We start from the raw sequence: 19,569 nt of genomic DNA on the forward strand, positions 1-19,569 counted from the left end.
CGCAAACGGAATTCCACCACCAGAATACTCAATTGGTAAGAGCCCTAATGTATTCAGCTTCCAGATTCCTAGCAGCAACGATGCTAAGTTCAAGGTAGCCAAAGAGTAGAGAAAGTAATCCCAATACTAAACAAGTGCACCGTACATAGATACGCAACCAGAAAAATAGGGATAAGGTAAATAGCAGGTGGAGCAGCGATTATGGACAGATAATAGGAGCAGTTATACCAGCGATTCTTACAATGCCAAAACAACGTTATAATACCAGCGTTCTTCAACAGGGGCAGCGTACAAATCAACAGTTTCAACAAAGCGTTCTTCAAAAGCTTCAATCATATAACATGCAACAGGAATGTCAGCCTTATATGCCAAAATTTCAACGTGTATGCCAAAACTTCCGCATCAATCCTTTCACGTGCAGATCGTTCTTCAGAAGCTTTGATAAAGCACGCAGGTGGATAGCTATCAAGCACACAGGATTCAAAAAAACTTTATGCTGATTGTATGAAATCGTCGAGCAGGGCGTTTCTCTGTGGGAGCTGGGCGTTCATCACAGAGATTCAACGCTCTTTTCTGTAAAACAGAGAGACGTTGTACCCAAGAAAAAAAATGTGCCAACAATGAGCACAGGGAGGACAATTATGAACGGTCCAGGGAGCCAGAGGGCGCAGTCAATGGTTGAAGGCAGTGTAGCAGACAAGCGTACAGGTGGGCTGGAGAGAGAATGTCAGGCACTGACACCGCAATTGTTATATGGGCAGCGCTCAGGTATTTATGCGCAGGACAGAGGCAGCTCAGGACAGAGGAGTGCTCAGGAGTTACAACTAATTTTAGAACCTGGGACCTGTGCTCTGATACCATGTCAGGCCAGGGTAACTCCAGAATGAATGAGTGGAAGAAAAAACTGATTGATTTATTCATTAGCTAACTATCAGTTATATACATAAATATGACGGATCAGTTCATCTTCTTGATGACTGTCCAGTTCACCCATTGTTGTGGGGAAAAATGCCTATGCAGGATGATCCTATCCACTTAAGGTGTGACAGTGCCTTAGCAACAAACAGAGACAGCTATTCTAGTTTTCTTCCTTTATGAAATGAGAAAGAAGAGAGACAAATGGACTTACCGGTGTCTTTCGTTTGTCCTTCGATCCGGTCTCTCTTCTCTTTGGGAGTTCACAGCTACTTGTCTTCTTGTTTGCCCAGCTTCAACGGGTTCATACGAGACCACAAGAGAACAGCTACTTGTCTTCTCGCTCGCCCAGCTTCAACAGGTTCCTACAAGATCACAAGAGAACAGCTACTTGCGACAAGAGAAGAACACTACACAAAGACAGATATTCACATTCATAACTAGTTTAGGATTAGAAATAAACCAAATACACTAATGCAATCATACATCAAAGATACATCAGTATATAGGAGAAACCAAGATAGCTTTATTGATGAATAACAAGGTTCAGGAAGAGATACAACCAAGAAGGCTCCAATCCAGCATCTCCTTCCCAGCAAATGGAATTCCTATCTTCACCCCCTTTCAAAGCATTAAGCACCCAATGATCCCAGTCTCAAACCAACAGCAATTCTTTGCAATAACAAAATTCCAGCCTCTAGATCTCATGGAGGAGAGATCCATATATAGATGTTTGGAGAGAGGATGAGTCAGCTTGAGATCTGACTAGTGTCCTCTCCCTCTGTCAGTTCTTGATTCCACTTGGAGGTTCTTGCTTCCACTTGGAGATTTGGAACCTCTTACTCATCACCAGTCGAATTCCCCGAGGCAAGTGTCATTGAGGAATATTTTGGAAGCTTCCTGGGTTTTGACACCTTGTGAAATGAACTTGCCACATGTCAACTCTCGCTCAGCGCAGGTAGCCAGTGTTGGCTTTGACATTCAGCGCAGACAGCTAGTGGAGCCACTGAATTGATCCTGAATTGACTTGTTTTTGAGCAGTTTCTGGTGGAGAACTTCTGTGAATTGCTGTGGTTTGTTAGCCTTGTTCCTCTAGGGGTAGGAACAACAATTTTAGGGACTTTGGATCCCTTAGATTATGGACATTTCATACTCAATGCTGTAAGGCACAAAAATGTCTATAACAGTTGCCCCCTAAAGTATGAGGCCGTTTATCGGGTGAAATGCTTTATCCAGGAGGGTCCGAAGTTCATCCAATGCTGGGAGGAGACCTGTAATAAGATACAATACAATACATTATTTTTCATACTGCTTTCATGATCTAGCTGAGGCGGGCATTCCCATGCTCAGCTTTATAAATTCATTTTTCTGTACATAGAACAGACAATCGTCTGATGGTAGACTAATAATTTTGATGAAATTATCATCCTTTGGGTAGGATGATCATCTGTTGCAATGATGTACATGTCAAATGTCTTTATCTTTCCTGAATATATATCGCAGCCCGGATGGATGAAACTAGATCCGGGGTCTTCAAACTCGTTCGATCTTCACTCTAAGTACAAGTCGATCCATGTGAGAAATTTTCTGAGGTCGAACATGGAAAGACATCGCTTGATTACCGGTCAATGAGGTAAACTGTTAACAAGCGCGAGAGGAGTCACCGATAATGATAATGACCCTCAAGGTACTGCAGTACAATTCACGTGGTGTGAATAAAGGACTTGGCGTCGAACACCACGCAAAATCTTTCGGTCGAAGGTCATTGATGTATACCTGTCGCCGAAAGTGAGAAACTTGCCATTGAGGCATGCAAGCTTCAAAGTACTGAAGGGGGTGTTCCTAGATCAACTTCTTGGATAATGAGCTGATGTCGACAATGAGCGATCCGTCAAAGGAGGGCCTTAATGAATCCCACATCAATGACACGGAACGGAGCTAATGATTTTGATGGAGGTGAAAACGATCTGTGACATATGATTCAGGGTGGCGGTCATGAAAGGATGAAGGATAATGTACGGCAGTGGATGGGACACGGTTGACTTCTCTGAATGACTTCTCTTGAACATATGGAAACACTGATGCGATGGATCAGTAGCATTACCCCAAATATGGATGGTATGGCGAGACCATGGTGATGTGACCGGTGAATGAAACAACCCAACCCGATTGTGGTATGGAGGAAAAGTGTCATGTCCAAGAGCGACTTGCTACCATCAAAGTTTTCCTGAGTTTCTCCCAATTTTTCCCCAGTCATTGCTGACCAGTACCTCTTTATTTTTGTCAAGCTTGAGGAGGATAACATATGCTTGTTCTATAACCTGCCCTTCGGGCAAGCCCATCGCTATGTTTTAATGAGCCTAGCGATAGTGAAACTCGTTCTCGTCTAAAGACAAGTTTGTCGCTATTTAATGATTTTAAAGAGTCTAACGACAAAGACAACTCGGTCTCTTTTCATTTTTAGAGAGTATGAAAAGGTACGTAAAGATAACTCCAAAGTTCCTTTTTCGTCATCTAATCCCTTAAGTCCGAAAAAGTATAAAACAATACAGAAGGGATGAGTTTTCGATAGTTTTAACGAGCCGAACAAAACAAGCGCTCGATCTTTTTGTGCAATAATCCCTCAGGTCCAAAAAGATTAAAATCTAGAGGAGGGATAGCACTTCCTGTCGCTTTAACGAGCTGGAAGGCCAAAACTCGGCAATCTTTTCATATTTTACGAGTCAGTTGAAAAGAGCTTAAAGAAGACTCGTCTTTCGAGGAACCAGTGATAAACAGGGTTAGCAGTTGATTCCAGGTACAGGTTGGAATTTTCCAATCACGGCAGTGTCACAAGGATGGCTAGGTGAAATCACTCTTCGCAGCTGTTCCTCAAAATGGGTAAACAATCATATGGAGGTGAACGATCGGCCAAATGAAAAGTGGAGGTGACGGTGCAAACACGACCAAGGCTTTAATGGCTGATAAAGTTACATTCACAGTGGTTATTTACCGGGTAGTGGTTCATTTTTTATTTTAAAATGAGCTTAAACGCTGGTGGAAACACTTGCTCATTGCTTATGTTTATTTTTTAACGAGCATGAAGTCCGCGTTAAAACTGCTCGGATCTTGCGTTTTTTTTTTAACGAGCATGAAATGTGTGCTAAAACTGCTCGATCTTATGTTTATTTTTTAACGAGCATGAACTATGTGCTAAAACTGCTCGATCTTATGTTTATTTTTTAACGAGAATGAACTATGTGTTAAAACTGCTTGACGATAAGCTTGCATGCCCCCAGCATAATAACGCAAATCGAGGTGCATGCCCCCCAAGCTTCATTGCATTCAACTCTGTGGTTGGAATGAAGGTTTACCTTTGAGATTTGGAAAGGGGATTTGTTTCATTTTTTTTTTAATGAGGTTGACACAGTAAAAGAACTATCCACATGACTCCTTGTTTCATTTTTTAACGAGGTTGACACGAGATAAGAACCGTCCTCAGTGCCCATTGTATTTACAGTATTTCTATTAGGGCGATGATCCATGCTGACAAAATGTTTAGGAATCTTCTGAATCCATTAGATATAGAAGATTTCATATTGTAGGTTTCCACTGTGGCTACTTCCGCCAGATTACTCTCAGGCGGTAGGGCAAAAGTACCTATTAAGGGAGGGTCTTTTAGGACACCTACTCCAATATTTTGAAGCGAATGATTGCTTCCATGGATCATTGGAATGCTTCTCGTAACTTGTGAACTGTCGGGGAGGAAATTTTGTTGGTCGATGACTGTAATTCCTCCTTGAAAGGGAAATGCAATCTTCCTGAAGTAGGTCGACACAACTGCGGCCATGGCATATATCCAGGGCCTTCCCAGTAGGATGTTGTAATCAAGTTTTCCATCAATTACTTCAACATCAATTTCTACTGTTTTTCCCCCTAGTTCAACTTGCAAGTTACTTAAAATCCCGTATGGAGTGTATGATTGTCCATCAAATGCTTTTAACGTCGTTGACGATCTCGACAAGGGTGGTGAGCCTAAATTTTTCCAGCAACTCATCGACATAATACATGTAGATGCCCCCTCATCAATAATTGTTCGATGAACAGTTTTGTTGAGGGCTTTCACTTGAATAAGGAAAGCTAGTTGAACTGGTAACTGAGGGTCATATCCTTTATGATCAAAGGCCACAAGATTGGAATCCATTGGGTCAATCCCACCTTGTGTTGATAATAAAGCTTGCTCTTGGGAGGGGCAATTTTGCGGTATCTCAAGTGTCGACATAGCGGACGGCAATTGGACCAGGTCCTCTACTATATTATAATTCTGTGCTACTTTGGCACGAGGATTAAATGTCGATTTGTGTACTACTCCCTTTGGCGACTTTATCACTGGTTCAGGAATGATGGGTGGCACAACTTCGGTCAAAGTTGTCGTCGAACTACTAGGTTGTTCATTAGCCTTGTTATTCGACAGCTGTGGATTCCCGTAATCTTTATTCCTTGTCAAAGCATCATTCTGCTGCTTTGAGGTAGACAACATAAGCACTTGGGATCGGGAAGCATTTTGATTAGCAACCAGTTTGGTTCCCGGGCTTGGAAACGGATCAGTCAATACTGCTGGGGTTTTTGAATTCTTAAAGAGTTTCTTAACTTCAGCTATATGTGGACAATCTCTCGTCCAATGATCCTCATCGCATATATGACACCCCGCAGGGGGTTTCCTTTTTCTCCCTTTCTTTTTCTTCTTGCCCCCTGGTTGCTTCAGTTGTTTGCCCTTGTCAGTCGACATGGCATTTACTTCCGAGGCAAGAAGTTCCTCATTTGCATTTTGACTAGAAATCTTACAGGCCTTTTTAGATGTAGCCTTTGTCGATTTCGTATCTATTTTTCCAATCACGCCATCACCGGCATGAGAGTCATTGTTTGATTTAGGAGGAGGAGGAATTGAGAATTCCGGTCTAGGGGCGTCAGGTATTTTGTCGTAGAGCGTGCCAGACTGAGTATAGACCAAGTCCAGATATTGCGCATGAGCGATGACTTGCTCTTCCGTTATGACTCCCCCCTTTGCCACATCTTCCGTGATTGTAGGAAGTAAGGATTTGATCAACCATTCAGCTAATAGCTGATCGGGAACGTACGTTTTTACCATCCTACGACGACGTCGCCACTCATGTATATGATCAGATATGTGAGTGGCCGTTGTCTGTTTGAAGTTGGTTAGGAGTTCCGTTCCCGTTTCATACCTTATCGGTAATTGAAAATGGGTTAAGAAAGTCGTGGCTAAGGTACTGAAGTTGTTGAATGAAGCTCTAGGCAATTCAATATACCATTTTGCTGCTGGACCAGTTAACGTCCTCTGAAAAAGGTGAAGCCTAATCGAATCATCATTTAGGGTGTTTGCTGAACACCACAGATGAAATGTCATCACATGATTCGATGGATCTTCACCCGGATTTCCATTAAATTTAGGAATATCTGACGGAAGTTTATGCGGAATCGCTGGCCACCAAGGGGCATAAGCAATTGGATCATTCGTCAGCCGGTTTAGATCTGGTAATTCTAGAGTTGCTACAAAGGGCAATTGTTGATTCAGGTTAGGCGAAGCATACCCAGGATAAGATGGAATCGCCTGAGCAGTGGGCCTTTGCATACCAGCATAATGTATTGCAACCTGAGGCTGTTGGGGTTGACATACAACAGGTAGCGCTTGTACTTGTGACGCAGTAACCATAGCAGGTATAGTGGGAATATTCGACACAGGGTGGACTGGTTGCATTAAATATACAACCCTTGGTTGCTGAGGCAGTATTGGTACCCAACCGCTAGATGTAATTCCAGTTTGACCTGAACTTTGTTGTAAACTCCCATATGGTTGTTCTCCGGGAGGGAACAATGAAAAGGCATACTGCCCTCCATATGGTGGCAATCCAGTACTTAAAGGGCAGATTGGCCTTTGAAGACACATGGGATCAATTTGTTGAGTTTCAACATAAGAAATACCAGATGATAATCCGGATGAAGAAATAGGAACTAACCATGTCGTCGAAGCAGTCCCTGATGGGACTCCGGCTTGTTGTTGATAACTTGCCGGGACAGATGGTATACCATCGAACATCGTTGGGGTAGCAGCAGGAGGCTCTGCTGCTGCTGTGTCGGATGACACAGTCCTGGATGTCGACGGTTGTTCAGACATATCTAGTCTATCCAAAAGATTTTCTAGCGATTCTACAAGAAATTACGATGCAAAGAGACTGACTTCGAAGATCAACGAGGGAATGGTGATGATTATTCCGTTTAAAATAAATTTTTAACGACGCTTAGACACAACTTGCTTTTTCAATTTTAAAGAGTCGAGAAAAAGCTAAAGATGACTCTAGTCTCCTTCGATGTTTTAACGAGCCCGAAGTGACAAATGCTCGGATGGACTTTTTCTGTTATAGAGTCTGAAAAAGGCCAAAAGAAACTGCTCTGGAGTTCTAGGCAGAGGGTGTGCCAAACTTTTCGCAAAACCGCAGAATACTTTTTAAGGTACGGGCGGTCGATCTTCCTGAATGCTGTGTTCAGTGCATTGCGATCAGTAGGGCGGCCGACACGGCTTCCTAAGGATAAAGGTTTTATGCCTATAGGGGTCTCCCAATATATACACGACGGTACGTGGGAGCACAATCTGTACTGGCGCTATCGTCCCTCAGGAGGAATCACCCACCTTCAACGAGATCGACAGTCACCAGGCTTTACGATGCCGGAACACGTCTCTAGCCTAGACCTCTATGTTGTGCGTTATATTGCAAAGCGTTGTTAAGTTCATTCAGTTTATTTTAAGTTGATCTTTTTAGAAGTTTGCCTTTCTGGATCACCACGAGATGTATGATACAATTCCTAAATGCAATCTAAAGATGATAAGCAAGCTTTATATCTTTTCAACTTTGAAAATCCTAGCTACAAAGGGAAAAGAAAGACACCATCTTTTCTCAAAGAGCAATCAGCACACTCTAATGCACTTTTCCTAAATCAAGCATGCAAACTATCAAGATGCAAATGCACAATGCAGGTGTTTGTTTTCCGCTTTCTTAGTATTGATGCCTACAAAGAAAGCTTTTTGTACAACTTTGAATCTGCTTTTAAATGACAAATACAAACAAGTTTACTTTTTCGAAATCAGAGAGGGTAGAAGAGATTACAACACTTAACGATTTTCGAAATGAATACTTGTTTCGACACTTAAAAGAGATAAACTCAAACCAAATGCAAAAGTAAATGTATAATCAACTGCAAACAGCCAATGAACTCTCTCCTAAGATCACAATCAACAGATCTGAATCAAGGGCTACAGGATGATTATTTCACTCATGCAAAGGAAAATTGTAAATGATGCCACAAACACATAAAAACACTCACAGTATTTTTGTACAAAAGGAGGCGGAATTTAAGCAGAGAAAAGGAGTTATCAGACTGGTACCTATGCTGGTTACAGGCTGCAAAAAACAGAGATCAAAACAGGGCAACAGAGAGCAGAGAACCCCAGCTGCACAAGGCCAAACTGGTTCAGCGCAACCTCAACACTGTGGTTTTGACATTCAACGCAGGTAGCCTTCACGGGACCTGTGTTGAAATGCAGAACCTCTTCATAGGGGTCACGCTGAAGGAGAAACGAGAGTTTCTCACTGGGTTCTGGGTCACAGATTGCTAATTAATCAACGGTTTCAGGCCAAATAAAAGCAACAAGCAAGGTACAATCAAAGGGATGCTTTGAGGGGGTACTAAGATCTATCACAAAGGATCATCAAATCATTTGTGAGTCCATTGTTCAGATCATAGACAAGTCTAGTGATTGGATCAAAGCAGCAACTGTCTACTTTGCATCCGGGAATAGCAGATGCAGTTCGATTGTTGCTGTCGAGTCTATGAAACAAACAATGATAGAAACAAAAATAAAATGACTAAACAGATATCCCCAACGGAGTCGCCAATTTGTTGTGGGGAAAAATGCCTATGCAGGACGATCCTATCCACTTAAGGTGTGACAGTGCCTTAGCAACAAACAGAGACAGCTATTCTAGTTTTCTTCCTTTATGAAATGAGAAAGAAGAGAGACAAATGGACTTACCGGTGTCTTCCATTTGTCCTTCGATCCGGTCTCTCTTCTCTTTGGGAGTTCACAGCTACTTGTCTTCTTGTTTGCCCAGCTTCAACGGGTTCATACGAGACCACAAGAGAACAGCTACTTGTCTTCTCGCTCGCCCAGCTTCAACAGGTTCCTACAAGATCACAAGAGAACAGCTACTTGCGACAAGAGAAGAACACTACACAAAGACAGATATTCACATTCATAACTAGTTTAGGATTAGAAATAAACCAAATACACTAATGCAATCATACATCAAAGATACATCAGTATATAGGAGAAACCAAGATAGCTTTATTGATGAATAACAAGGTTCAGGAAGAGATACAACCAAGAAGGCTCCAATCCAGCATCTCCTTCCCAGCAAATGGAATTCCTATCTTCACCCCCTTTCAAAGCATTAAGCACCCAATGATCCCAGTCTCAAACCAACAGCAATTCTTTGCAATAACAAAATTCCAGCCTCTAGATCTCATGGAGGAGAGATCCATATATAGATGTTTGGAGAGAGGATGAGTCAGCTTGAGATCTGACTAGTGTCCTCTCCCTCTGTCAGTTCTTGATTCCACTTGGAGGTTCTTGCTTCCACTTGGAGATTTGGAACCTCTTACTCATCACCAGTCGAATTCCCTGAGGCAAGTGTCATTGAGGAAGATTTTGGAAGCTTCCTGGGTTTTGACACCTTGTGAAATGAACTTGCCACATGTCAACTCTCGCTCAGCGCAGGTAGCCAGTGTTGGCTTTGACATTCAGCGTAGGTAGCCAGTGTTGGCTTTGACATTCAGCGCAGACAGCTAGTGGAGCCACTGAATTGATCCTGAATTGACTTGTTTTTGAGCAGTTTCTGGTGGAGAACTTCTGTGAATTGCTGTGGTTTGTTAGCCTTGTTCCTCTAGGGGTAGGAACAACAAGTTTAGGGACTTTGGATCCCTTAGATTATGGACATTTCATGATCAATGCTGTAAGGCACAAAAATGTCTATAACACCCATCCGTTGAGGATTAGGTGTCAACACAGAAGAAGGAGTTTTCTTTAGGAGTTGAGTGAGGGGCTTCGCTATGCAGCCATAGTTGCGGAAAAATTTACGATAATAGCCTGTGAGACCTAAAAATCCTCTCAAGCTCTTCAAGGTCTTAGGCTGAGGCCATTCTTGCATTGCCTGGATCTTTTTGGGGTCCACCTTGACACCTTCACGCCCCACAATGTGGCCCAAATACTCAACTTCTTCCATGCCAAACGAACACTTGGACATCTTGACAAATAATTTATGCTTGCAGACCAGTTGCAAGAGTAGATCTACATGCTGAAGATGTGCAGCCCAAGTGCCACTATAGATGAGGATGTCATCGAAGAAGACAAGGACAAATTTCCTGAGATATGGTTTGAGAATGTGATTCATAAGGCTTTGAAAAGTGGAGGGGGCATTACAAAGACCAAATGGCATGACCAGGAACTCATAATGGCCTTCATGAGTTCTGAAAGCAGTCTTGGGAATGTTGACTTCCTTCATGCGAATTTGGTGGTAGCCTGAGCGAAGATCCAACTTAGTGAAGAATTGATCCCCATTGAGTTCGTCCAGCAAATCGTCAACCACCGGGATGGGAAATTTATCTTTGACTCTCATCTTATTGAGGGCCCTGAAGTTGGGACACATCCGCCACTCCCCATCTTTCTTGAGCACCATGACCACTGGGGATGAATAAGGACTAATGTTGGGACGAATGACACTTGCTTCCAAAAGTTCCTTGATTATTTTTTCTATTTCATTCTTTTGGGTGAACGGATATCTGTATGGGCGCACATTTGGGGGTTGGGCCCCTGGAACCAAGGTGATGCTATGATCATGTTCCCCTCACGAAGGTGGAAGCTCATGAGGCTTGTCAAAGACCGGCAGATGGTTATTTAAAATCTGTTGCATCTCAGGATGAATTGGCAGAGACTTGGTTTCAACTACCTGGATGGCATTAAATTGAGCTACCACTCCATGATGGCCCTTTTTTAACAATTTTTCCATCCTATGCGAGCTGATGATAGAGGGGGCTCCCGCCTGGAGTCCACGGAGGGTATGTCTGGAGTTGTTCTGCTTAAAACTCATATATAGCTCCTGGAAATCCATTGTGATTGGCCCAAGAGTGCGGAGCCATTCAACGCCGAGGACAATGTCGCAACCCCCCATGTGTATGGCAAACATGTGGGTTTTCAACTGATAATCCCCCATTTGAAGTTTGACATTTTCACAGCGGCCTTCACATTTCATTGTGCCCCCATCCACAATTTGGACTTGGAAGTTAGAAACTGCTCGTACAAAACAATGCACTGCTTCTGTGACTTTTTGATGGATGAAATTATGTGTACTTCCACTATCAATCAAGACTACTACTGGGCAATGTTTAAGAAAACCTCTGATTTTGAGAGTTTGAGGGGAAGAAATCCCTGCCAACGCATGCAATGAAATAACTGGTTCATCAGAGACATTGTCCTTTTGGTTGTCTTCTTCTAGCGCCTCATGTTCCTCAAGTGGTGGATCTTCCTCTGTTGAGCTGTAGTCAGTGGCATCTATTTGAAAAAATTTAGGCTCCTTGCATTTATGACCTGGGGAGTATTTTTCATCACAGTAGTAACATAGTCCTTGCTTTCTTCTTTCGGCCATTTCCGCAGGTGACACCTTTTGGACCTTAAGTGTTTGAGTCGTGTTGTGAGCTTGTGGGGGGCGACCTTTAGTGGAGAAATTTGGGCGACTGTATTGGGCTGCTAATGCACGTTCCACGTTACGGGCTACCTTGCAAGCCTCTATCCATGTGGGAGGGTGGTGCAGTAAGACTTGAGCTTTGATGGCTTCTTTAAGACCGCTGATAAAACATTCCGTGTAGAACACATCTGAGAGACCCCAAGTGCGGAAGGCTAAGGCTTCAAAAGCTGTAATATATTCATCCACTGTACCCGTCTGTCGGAGCTTAGTAAGACGACCCAAAAAAGAGTCCTCCTGTTCAAAGCAGCTTTGAAGAGCTTTTGTAAATTGGGTCCAAGTCTTAAAAGGTCCATTGCAACGTTGATGCCATTCCCACCATTGCCACCTTTCATTGTCCAAGTACATGCTCCCCAACATAAGTTGAGTCGCATCATCTAAGATACGATTCAGTTTGAAATACTGGTCCATTTGTGATATCCACGCCGACGGGTGTGAACCGTCAAATTTATGCATATCCAACTTGGGAGGTCGCTGACTGGGTGGTTGGTGGGTGTGTTAGACGTGAGGAGAGTGGCTAGACTCACCCTCATTGTATTCATTGCCATTATACGCCTCCTCGTGGGCTTGCTCCTTGCCCTTCGGGATTAATTGCTGGAGCTGGATACATAGTCCGTTAATCTGATTGGTGAGGGTTTGCATGGATTCTTCAAGTTTGTCCATCCTTTCATTGGCCATCGCTTGGGCTCTAGTTTCTACCATACACCAACCTGATGAACAATTGGGACCACTGAAAAATTTTTCACTAATAATTGAATGGTACCAGCGTGCTCAGCTCGTCGTCCTGATTCTGATGGGCTAGATCACCAATAAGCGCCCCGGAAGATCTCAGACTTTTTTTTTTTTCTTTTTCTTTTTCTGAAAACTCCTAACGGAGTTTTACTCCTTCCTGATCAATACTGCAGTCGCCAAATCCTCAAAATGTCAATGCGGCCAAAAGTCCTGCGAAAATTATACCCCGGTATAGGAACCCTTCACAACAACTCCGATCTGGAGAATCTGAGAGATCTGAATGGCGGATCGGATAGCTCTGGGTGGCGGAACAGACTGCTGCTGCGAATTGGCTGGATCTAATAGATCGGAATGACTGATCTGCGAACTCGAGACTGCGGGACTAATGTCTGTTGCTGCTACTGCACTCCTTTGCACAAGCGGATCTGATATAGATGATATGCGATCCCCCGATAGAAAAGGGAACTATGGTCTTGAGGAGTGTCAGGTGCTATAGATCGCAATATACATAAGGGTCTGGCAGTAGTACTCGGCCCAATGTTTCAGGGCTCTAACTAAGGAGGATCTACCGTACCCTTAGCCGTACAACCCGACTACCCTATCGTACAGGCGAGTAATCTCTCCGAGTGCTATTCTCGGTGTACTGTAGCCACAAGACGGCCGACGGTTTATCTATGGTGAGGTTTCAAGGGAGCCTAGGGGGCTTCCGATATACCCAGAGGGTACGTGGAAGACAGTCTGTGCGCGGTTCTGTCTAATGCACTACTACTCGAAGGGTTACCCACAGGGGTTACAAGGGAGTCCAACAGATGTGACCACCTCTTGTATTTCCTGTGTGCATGCCTCCCCAAATCCGCAGGTTTATGTGCTCAATGACAGATCCCGTGGTTTAAAGACGCCGGAACACGTCTCTAGCCGAAATTTTTTTTTGCTAAGAATTGGAGATCCCACCGGCCCTGGAAAGTGCTCTAATACCACTTGTTATGCTCTTAACCTACAAAATGATACCCAAATACAGAATATGCGAAGAAAAGATACCCAGAACACAGAATAGCAATGATTTTATTATTCGGAGAGTAATGTTCACTTGCCTCTTCGAGGGGGCAACCTCCAATAGAGCAGAGCTCGACTACAAAATAAAACACAATGCTCCTCGCAGGGAGTCTCTATCCTTTATATATGACTCATACATGCAATACCACGGGCCAATACCGTGGGTTTTATTAATACCATCTATCTAATACTACGGCCCATTTGCAACTAACTGTGGTCCCGTCATTAATTGCGGGTTAACCATTTACAAATATTAATATGGGCTTTATTGACTCTTGACTATGACGTGATCCCATGACATAAATAAAGGGGTTAGGGTGGGACCCTAACAGATGTGAACCAATGGATGGATAGGAGTTACAGCAGACACGTTCTTTTCAATCCATTAGATACAGATTTTCTGTTCAGTTCATATACGTGAAATCTATATACATGAAATAATTACCCCATCCCGACAGAGTGAGTGAGGTAGGTAGGTGCACCTATGAAGAGTGATTGATTGAAAGAAATCAAATGGACTAAAGCTAGATCACCACGGAAGTCATAGTCATGGCTTGAAAACGAGAAACAAGCGTAGTGCCAGGTCAGGTAGTGGAAATTACGTTTACTAGTGTAATTAGAGCTTAGAGTCTCATGCAAGTGGTTACAGTGTATGAAACCTTATGAAATAGGTACAACCTTAGAATAGGTAACTGCTTAGGCTTAATCAATTAGAAAGAAAATAGATCATTAATGGAACAATCACATTTGGAGTGCAGGCTGGCTTGACCAAACCGGCTTGAACCAACCTACTAAGGCTAATCACTTACCCTACCGGCTTCTATTACGCTTGAACTAGAAGTCCGTATGGATACAGAGAAAGTCCAGTCATTATCGCACTATAGAGAGGCTAAGCAAAGATAGTAGAGCTAGGAGTTAGCTTATGATCTCAAGCTAAGCACCATATGGATTCCACTGGTTGTTTCTTTATATGGAATGGGTGCCATAGATATGCGATCATCATATAAAATATATTTGGATTTTGGATTATTCCCCACTGACTAACCTCACACTCACTAACCTTACTGGGCATGTGGTAACCTGAATAGCTGCTGCTATAGTACCTTCTCCTGTAGAAATTTTGAATAATATGACACATATTCACAGAGATTATCCTGATTATACACTTATAAGTAGAACATGCACAATACATAACCTCCTCTACGTTGATCATCAATTTACAGAAGCAGAAGCATTCACAGGCATACATAAAAGCATCAATCGCACATCAACACAGTATTTTCCCGAGGAAAGCATCTCGCTAAAAACCCCAACTATTAGTATATTATAGTGATTGAATCATGTAACAATACATAGTACAATACTTATCACAAGTACTCAGTACTATCTCCACATGCTACACACAATACAGCTCAAATCTGATCTCCAAATCTATTCCACTGCTTGCCTGCCTCCACAGCTCAATACCTGCTCAAGAATTGATGAGAATGGTTTACCAAACTCGTATTTGACCTGCAAATAATCACTCACACTCTGTTGGACGTGAGCACAAGCTACAATTCTTGATATTGGCAAATTCATTGGCATACTCAATCCCTATGATTGTGCAAATCATCATGCACAGCTATAGTCACAACTGATAGCAATCTGATCCTCTAACACCTGTCCCTGCTGAACTGAACATGGACTGACATGCAACTGAGTTAACTGATGTATTGTATAGTTTCATTATGAGTTAATAACTTGTGAATTAATTAATAACTAATTCACCCAACTCATCTCTAGTCTATTGATCAGTTAGACTAAATACAACCAGTTTAACAAAGCTAAACTGAACACAACTCCATCAACTGCACCTCCAGTCCACTAAACTCAACTCACTTGAGTTCTAACTGAAGTCCTGCATGAAAATATTAGTCATCCCATAGGTAACCACGTATTTCCCTCTGGGATCTACATGTACCACATCTGTAGCTCATCCTGAAGTGCTCCAAGAGCATAAGATCAAGTTTATAGTCCAAATATTATTATGAGACAATAATATTTGACTTTTCTATTTTTGACAGCCAGTCTAAAAATAGACTTTGATCACTCACACTGTGATCACTCACACTGTGGTCACCCACACTGTGATCACTCATACTGTGATCACCCACACTGTGATCATCCACACTGTGATCACCCACACTGTGATAAAAAATAGAACTTGCACCATAATTTGCCTGCGGGCCCACTTAGTGAAGGCGGCTCTTTTCACTAAGCTCCATCATCTTGTTGCAATCTCAACAATCATTTCTTGTTGCACACTTTTCAACATCTCCCTTAGGTTTGGTCTACATGTCTGGTCTGGCGTGCCCTACCACCCTACCCTATGCGGTTGTGGAACTTGAAATGTGTGGAGTAGTTAGGGTAATGGGTGCACCTAACACTGTTACTAAATCACCCACCTCCCTACTGGCTCTACCCCCTCCCCTCTTATAAGACTAAATAAAGCCCTTCGCAGAAGACTGGCTATGGCATGTGGACTCATTCATCCAGCTCCTAAAACTCTTCGTAAAGGGGTGAAAGTCTTTTCCTGACTGGGTTTTCTAGGGAAAGTGTAATGACGAGTGAACTGTCTCACGAAGGGGCAACGGGAAAGCAAGCAAACGGTGGAAAGTGATTCGTCTCCAGGGAGAGCAGGAATATTGAGAAAGCAAGAGACCTTCGACAAGCAGCAAGTTCTAGATCAGCAGATAGGTTCACCGTGGAAGGTGTTTTCACTGTTTAAGGGGTCCTATCGCGTATGATGGGGTCCTTCTCTCACGTCTGGTGCTGGCTAAATCCTCTCATCAGGGAGGTTGAGCCATTCAGGAAGATGGGCTAATTGGATGGTGAAATTAGAGGAGTCTTATTTGGAAATAAAGCCCTACCCACATGTTCCAAAATATCATCTGCAAATGGTGTAGCGAAGGGGTCATGTACATACACATGCTTAATTCAATCCCTCCCTTATGAAATCCACACAGATCTAGATCTCACCTGTATTCTTAATGATCACGGGGATTATCCACAAAGATTCCTCGATAGGGAAGACGAGTCCTGCCTTCAACATCTTATAAAGCTCTAGTTCAACCTTCTCTTTGATTCTTGGATTTCATCTGTATGACCTCTTTTGATAGGCTTTGCATCAGGTTTCAAATGATTTTCATCTCACCTACTAGTGAGCCTGCTATGCCTTGCCCGATGCGGACAAGCGGGTCAACCCCCTTAGGAGAAGTCTTTAGGAAATAGTCTCCATATTATCTAAGTAATTCTACCGTAACTGGTATTTATCCAATCACACTCGGATCTTATTCATAGCAAATAGCCATGAAGCTAACTACCCAGATTTCCCATAAAGACGTTTACACCTGGACTAGCCATATCCACATTTTCACGTCTAATATCGCCATATCTACGTCCTTGCTAAGAATCAATCTAGTCTTCCCTTTGCCCCATAGGTAGAACCTTCGCCAGTCATATCTACGTGGCTATATATGATGTCACATAGATACGTGGACCACTTGGATTTGCCATCTCGATATCGCCATATCTACTACTACTAAGCCAGCAGGTTGCCAATGCCAGTGCTGGGCCTCACTCAGAGACTACTCCACTTGGACTACTTGCTCGGCTGGGCTACTTGAGATAAACTATGTAGCATGGATAAGTTTTCACCTCTGATATTTGCCTATCTATGTCTGCTAGTGGATCCCCGGCTGCTGGATCCCTGGCTGCTTAGCTTGGATCTGGTCTGCCAACTTGAACTCCACGGAGGAAACATAGCCCTCAACCCTCTCCTTGAAACTAGACCTCAAAACAACTGTGGCCCTACACTTCCACCTCGATCCTCAACCCTTGACCTATAACTTGACATCACTACGTTGCAGAACTTTCCTACCTCAACTTGATGGGCCATGCATTATATGAGGCATCCGTTGAGGATAGATCAGGCGCCATACACATAGTTTCATTCACGCTAGGATGGTTTTGACGGCCAGGGAAGTAGGTTGGGCTTGGAGATATATTGATTGATTGGACTTGATTGATTCACTTTAGAAAAGATTTTGAGAATAGCGTTCCCACCTGCCCCATCTTCCGAGAATAGTTTGACACCAAACTCCCCATAGCACGTCCCAATAAACTAACCATCTAACGTCCCAATATTAGGCGACAAGAGATGCGGCCAACCCGCGTATACGCCGCAGGGAAATTTTTGACAAAAGTTCAACGGTGAAACATCAATCAAAAATCTTAAAACCTGTCACAATCAATTGCAAACTAAGTACAAGAGTTACCTGGAGGTCTTTGGCGAATTTGAATGGTTGAATCTGGCTGTGGGAAGTTTGCTCCTTTTGCTCCAAATTCTTTGCTCTCAAACTCAAATGGTAAAAATGGTGAGTCCAAAATGCTTTTTATAAGTTTTGAAAATGCAAAATTTTTTCAAAATTTTATTTTGTTTGGCCTCATGTGACTTTTAACTTGGGAGCTTGGAATGTCGAGAATGGTTTGTTTTTCAGGACATTTTGGACGTTTTTCAGTTTCGAGACGGTTCCATGACTGCTGACCCGTCATGGCAGGTATCGTTTTCTCACTGGCATATAGGTTAGGGACACCATTTTTCTGTTGCATTATGCATACTAGCCTCCATTTGCCGATACATCTGCCATAGGGTCGATGCCATCATGTTATGGTTCGTAAGCCATCTTCACTCACCGATTCTTTAAATCATGACACGATGGTAGAACCATCCTTTACATGGGCATCGTAGTTAGCACCTCACTGACATTTGTTGCCCATGCTGCTCCATTGAGTAGGCTCGGGAGTCCTCTGTAGTCCCGCCATGACTTATGCGTTGAAGACTCATTCCTCTTAGCTTCTCCGCTTTGTTCTGGCCTTATACCCTAGAGGCTCCTTTGTGTTGAGTTGTACTACTACATTGCATGTTGACCACTTGCACCTTTTGGCCTAGAGCCAGCTTCACTTGGACTCGTGTTTAAGCCAACTTTTGACCATGACGACTGCAAAATCAACCTTGCATACCTTTGACTTCTGCAGCTTGACACACCTTGACCCGTGGAAGGAACACACCTTTGAGTGTCACTGACCAGTTTTCACCTCCCTGCATTGAGCATAGGAACGTTCCATTCCCAGGAACTAGATCATCTGTTTCACCGACACTCGTTCTTTCCACTGTACCATAGCATTCTTTTATTCTTTTTCCGGCTTAACAGAAAAAGACAAAAAAATTAAATATTCCAAAAAGAGCGGGAACGGGACAGTATTTCCATTTATTGTTGGCATCTAGAGTCAGTCATGTTGCCCTTGAACAAAGCACTCAAAACAAAGTATCCTCCACATGGGTGGGATTTAGTTTGACTTAGGTACGACATAACCTTGTTATTGAGTCAGTTCTCCCCCAATTGGTTATCTCTTCCAATCATATGGAGGGTTCGTTCGTGCCTCCTGCATGGCGAACTTATACATAGTCATCATATGCTGCCACATAGTCACAATGATTCGTGCTTTTGTTCAAGGGAAGTTAGCCTAAGTCGGCCTCTCTGTGGTGTCTCTTGACTCATTTTTCAGCCGGCCATCCCTAGTTGTCAGTATCATGTCTATCATTACATCAGCTATATTGGTCCTTTACTCATGCCGGTTTGAGAAGGTCCCCATTGACTTCTTGCTGGCGGGTCTTGTCCTTATCGACGATGACACCTTGCTCTAAGGACAGGCCTAGAGTTGCACCCTAGCCCTATTTTCATTATTGATATGTCACCTTGTGCTCAGCATCGATCAGTATCATGGGTCTTTGACTGAGTGGTTTCCCTTGTGTTCGACATCAGCTTACATTATCACACATTGGGATTCGTGCAGTACCTTGGTTTCCATTTGACCCTATTGGTGGATACCTCGCCTCTGTGTCAGCTTTCATTATTGGTGGTTTAGAGGGTTTCTATCGTGTGCTAGCCACATCTTGTGTACGCCGGAAGTGTAC

General features: G+C 43.1%; 1 pseudogene; it reads left to right on the forward strand.

The window, feature by feature from the left end:
* Nucleotides 1-242: 242 nt before the first annotated feature.
* Nucleotides 243-19,569, forward strand: part of LOC149154764 (glycosyltransferase family 92 protein RCOM_0530710-like) — a 29,465-nt pseudogene continuing 10,138 nt past the window's right edge.

Source organism: Pinus tabuliformis, chromosome 9 (assembly GCF_031772625.1).
Source record: "Pinus tabuliformis cultivar Carrire ecotype Pingquan chromosome 9, CPIR1, whole genome shotgun sequence".
NCBI lineage: Eukaryota > Viridiplantae > Streptophyta > Pinopsida > Pinales > Pinaceae > Pinus > Pinus tabuliformis.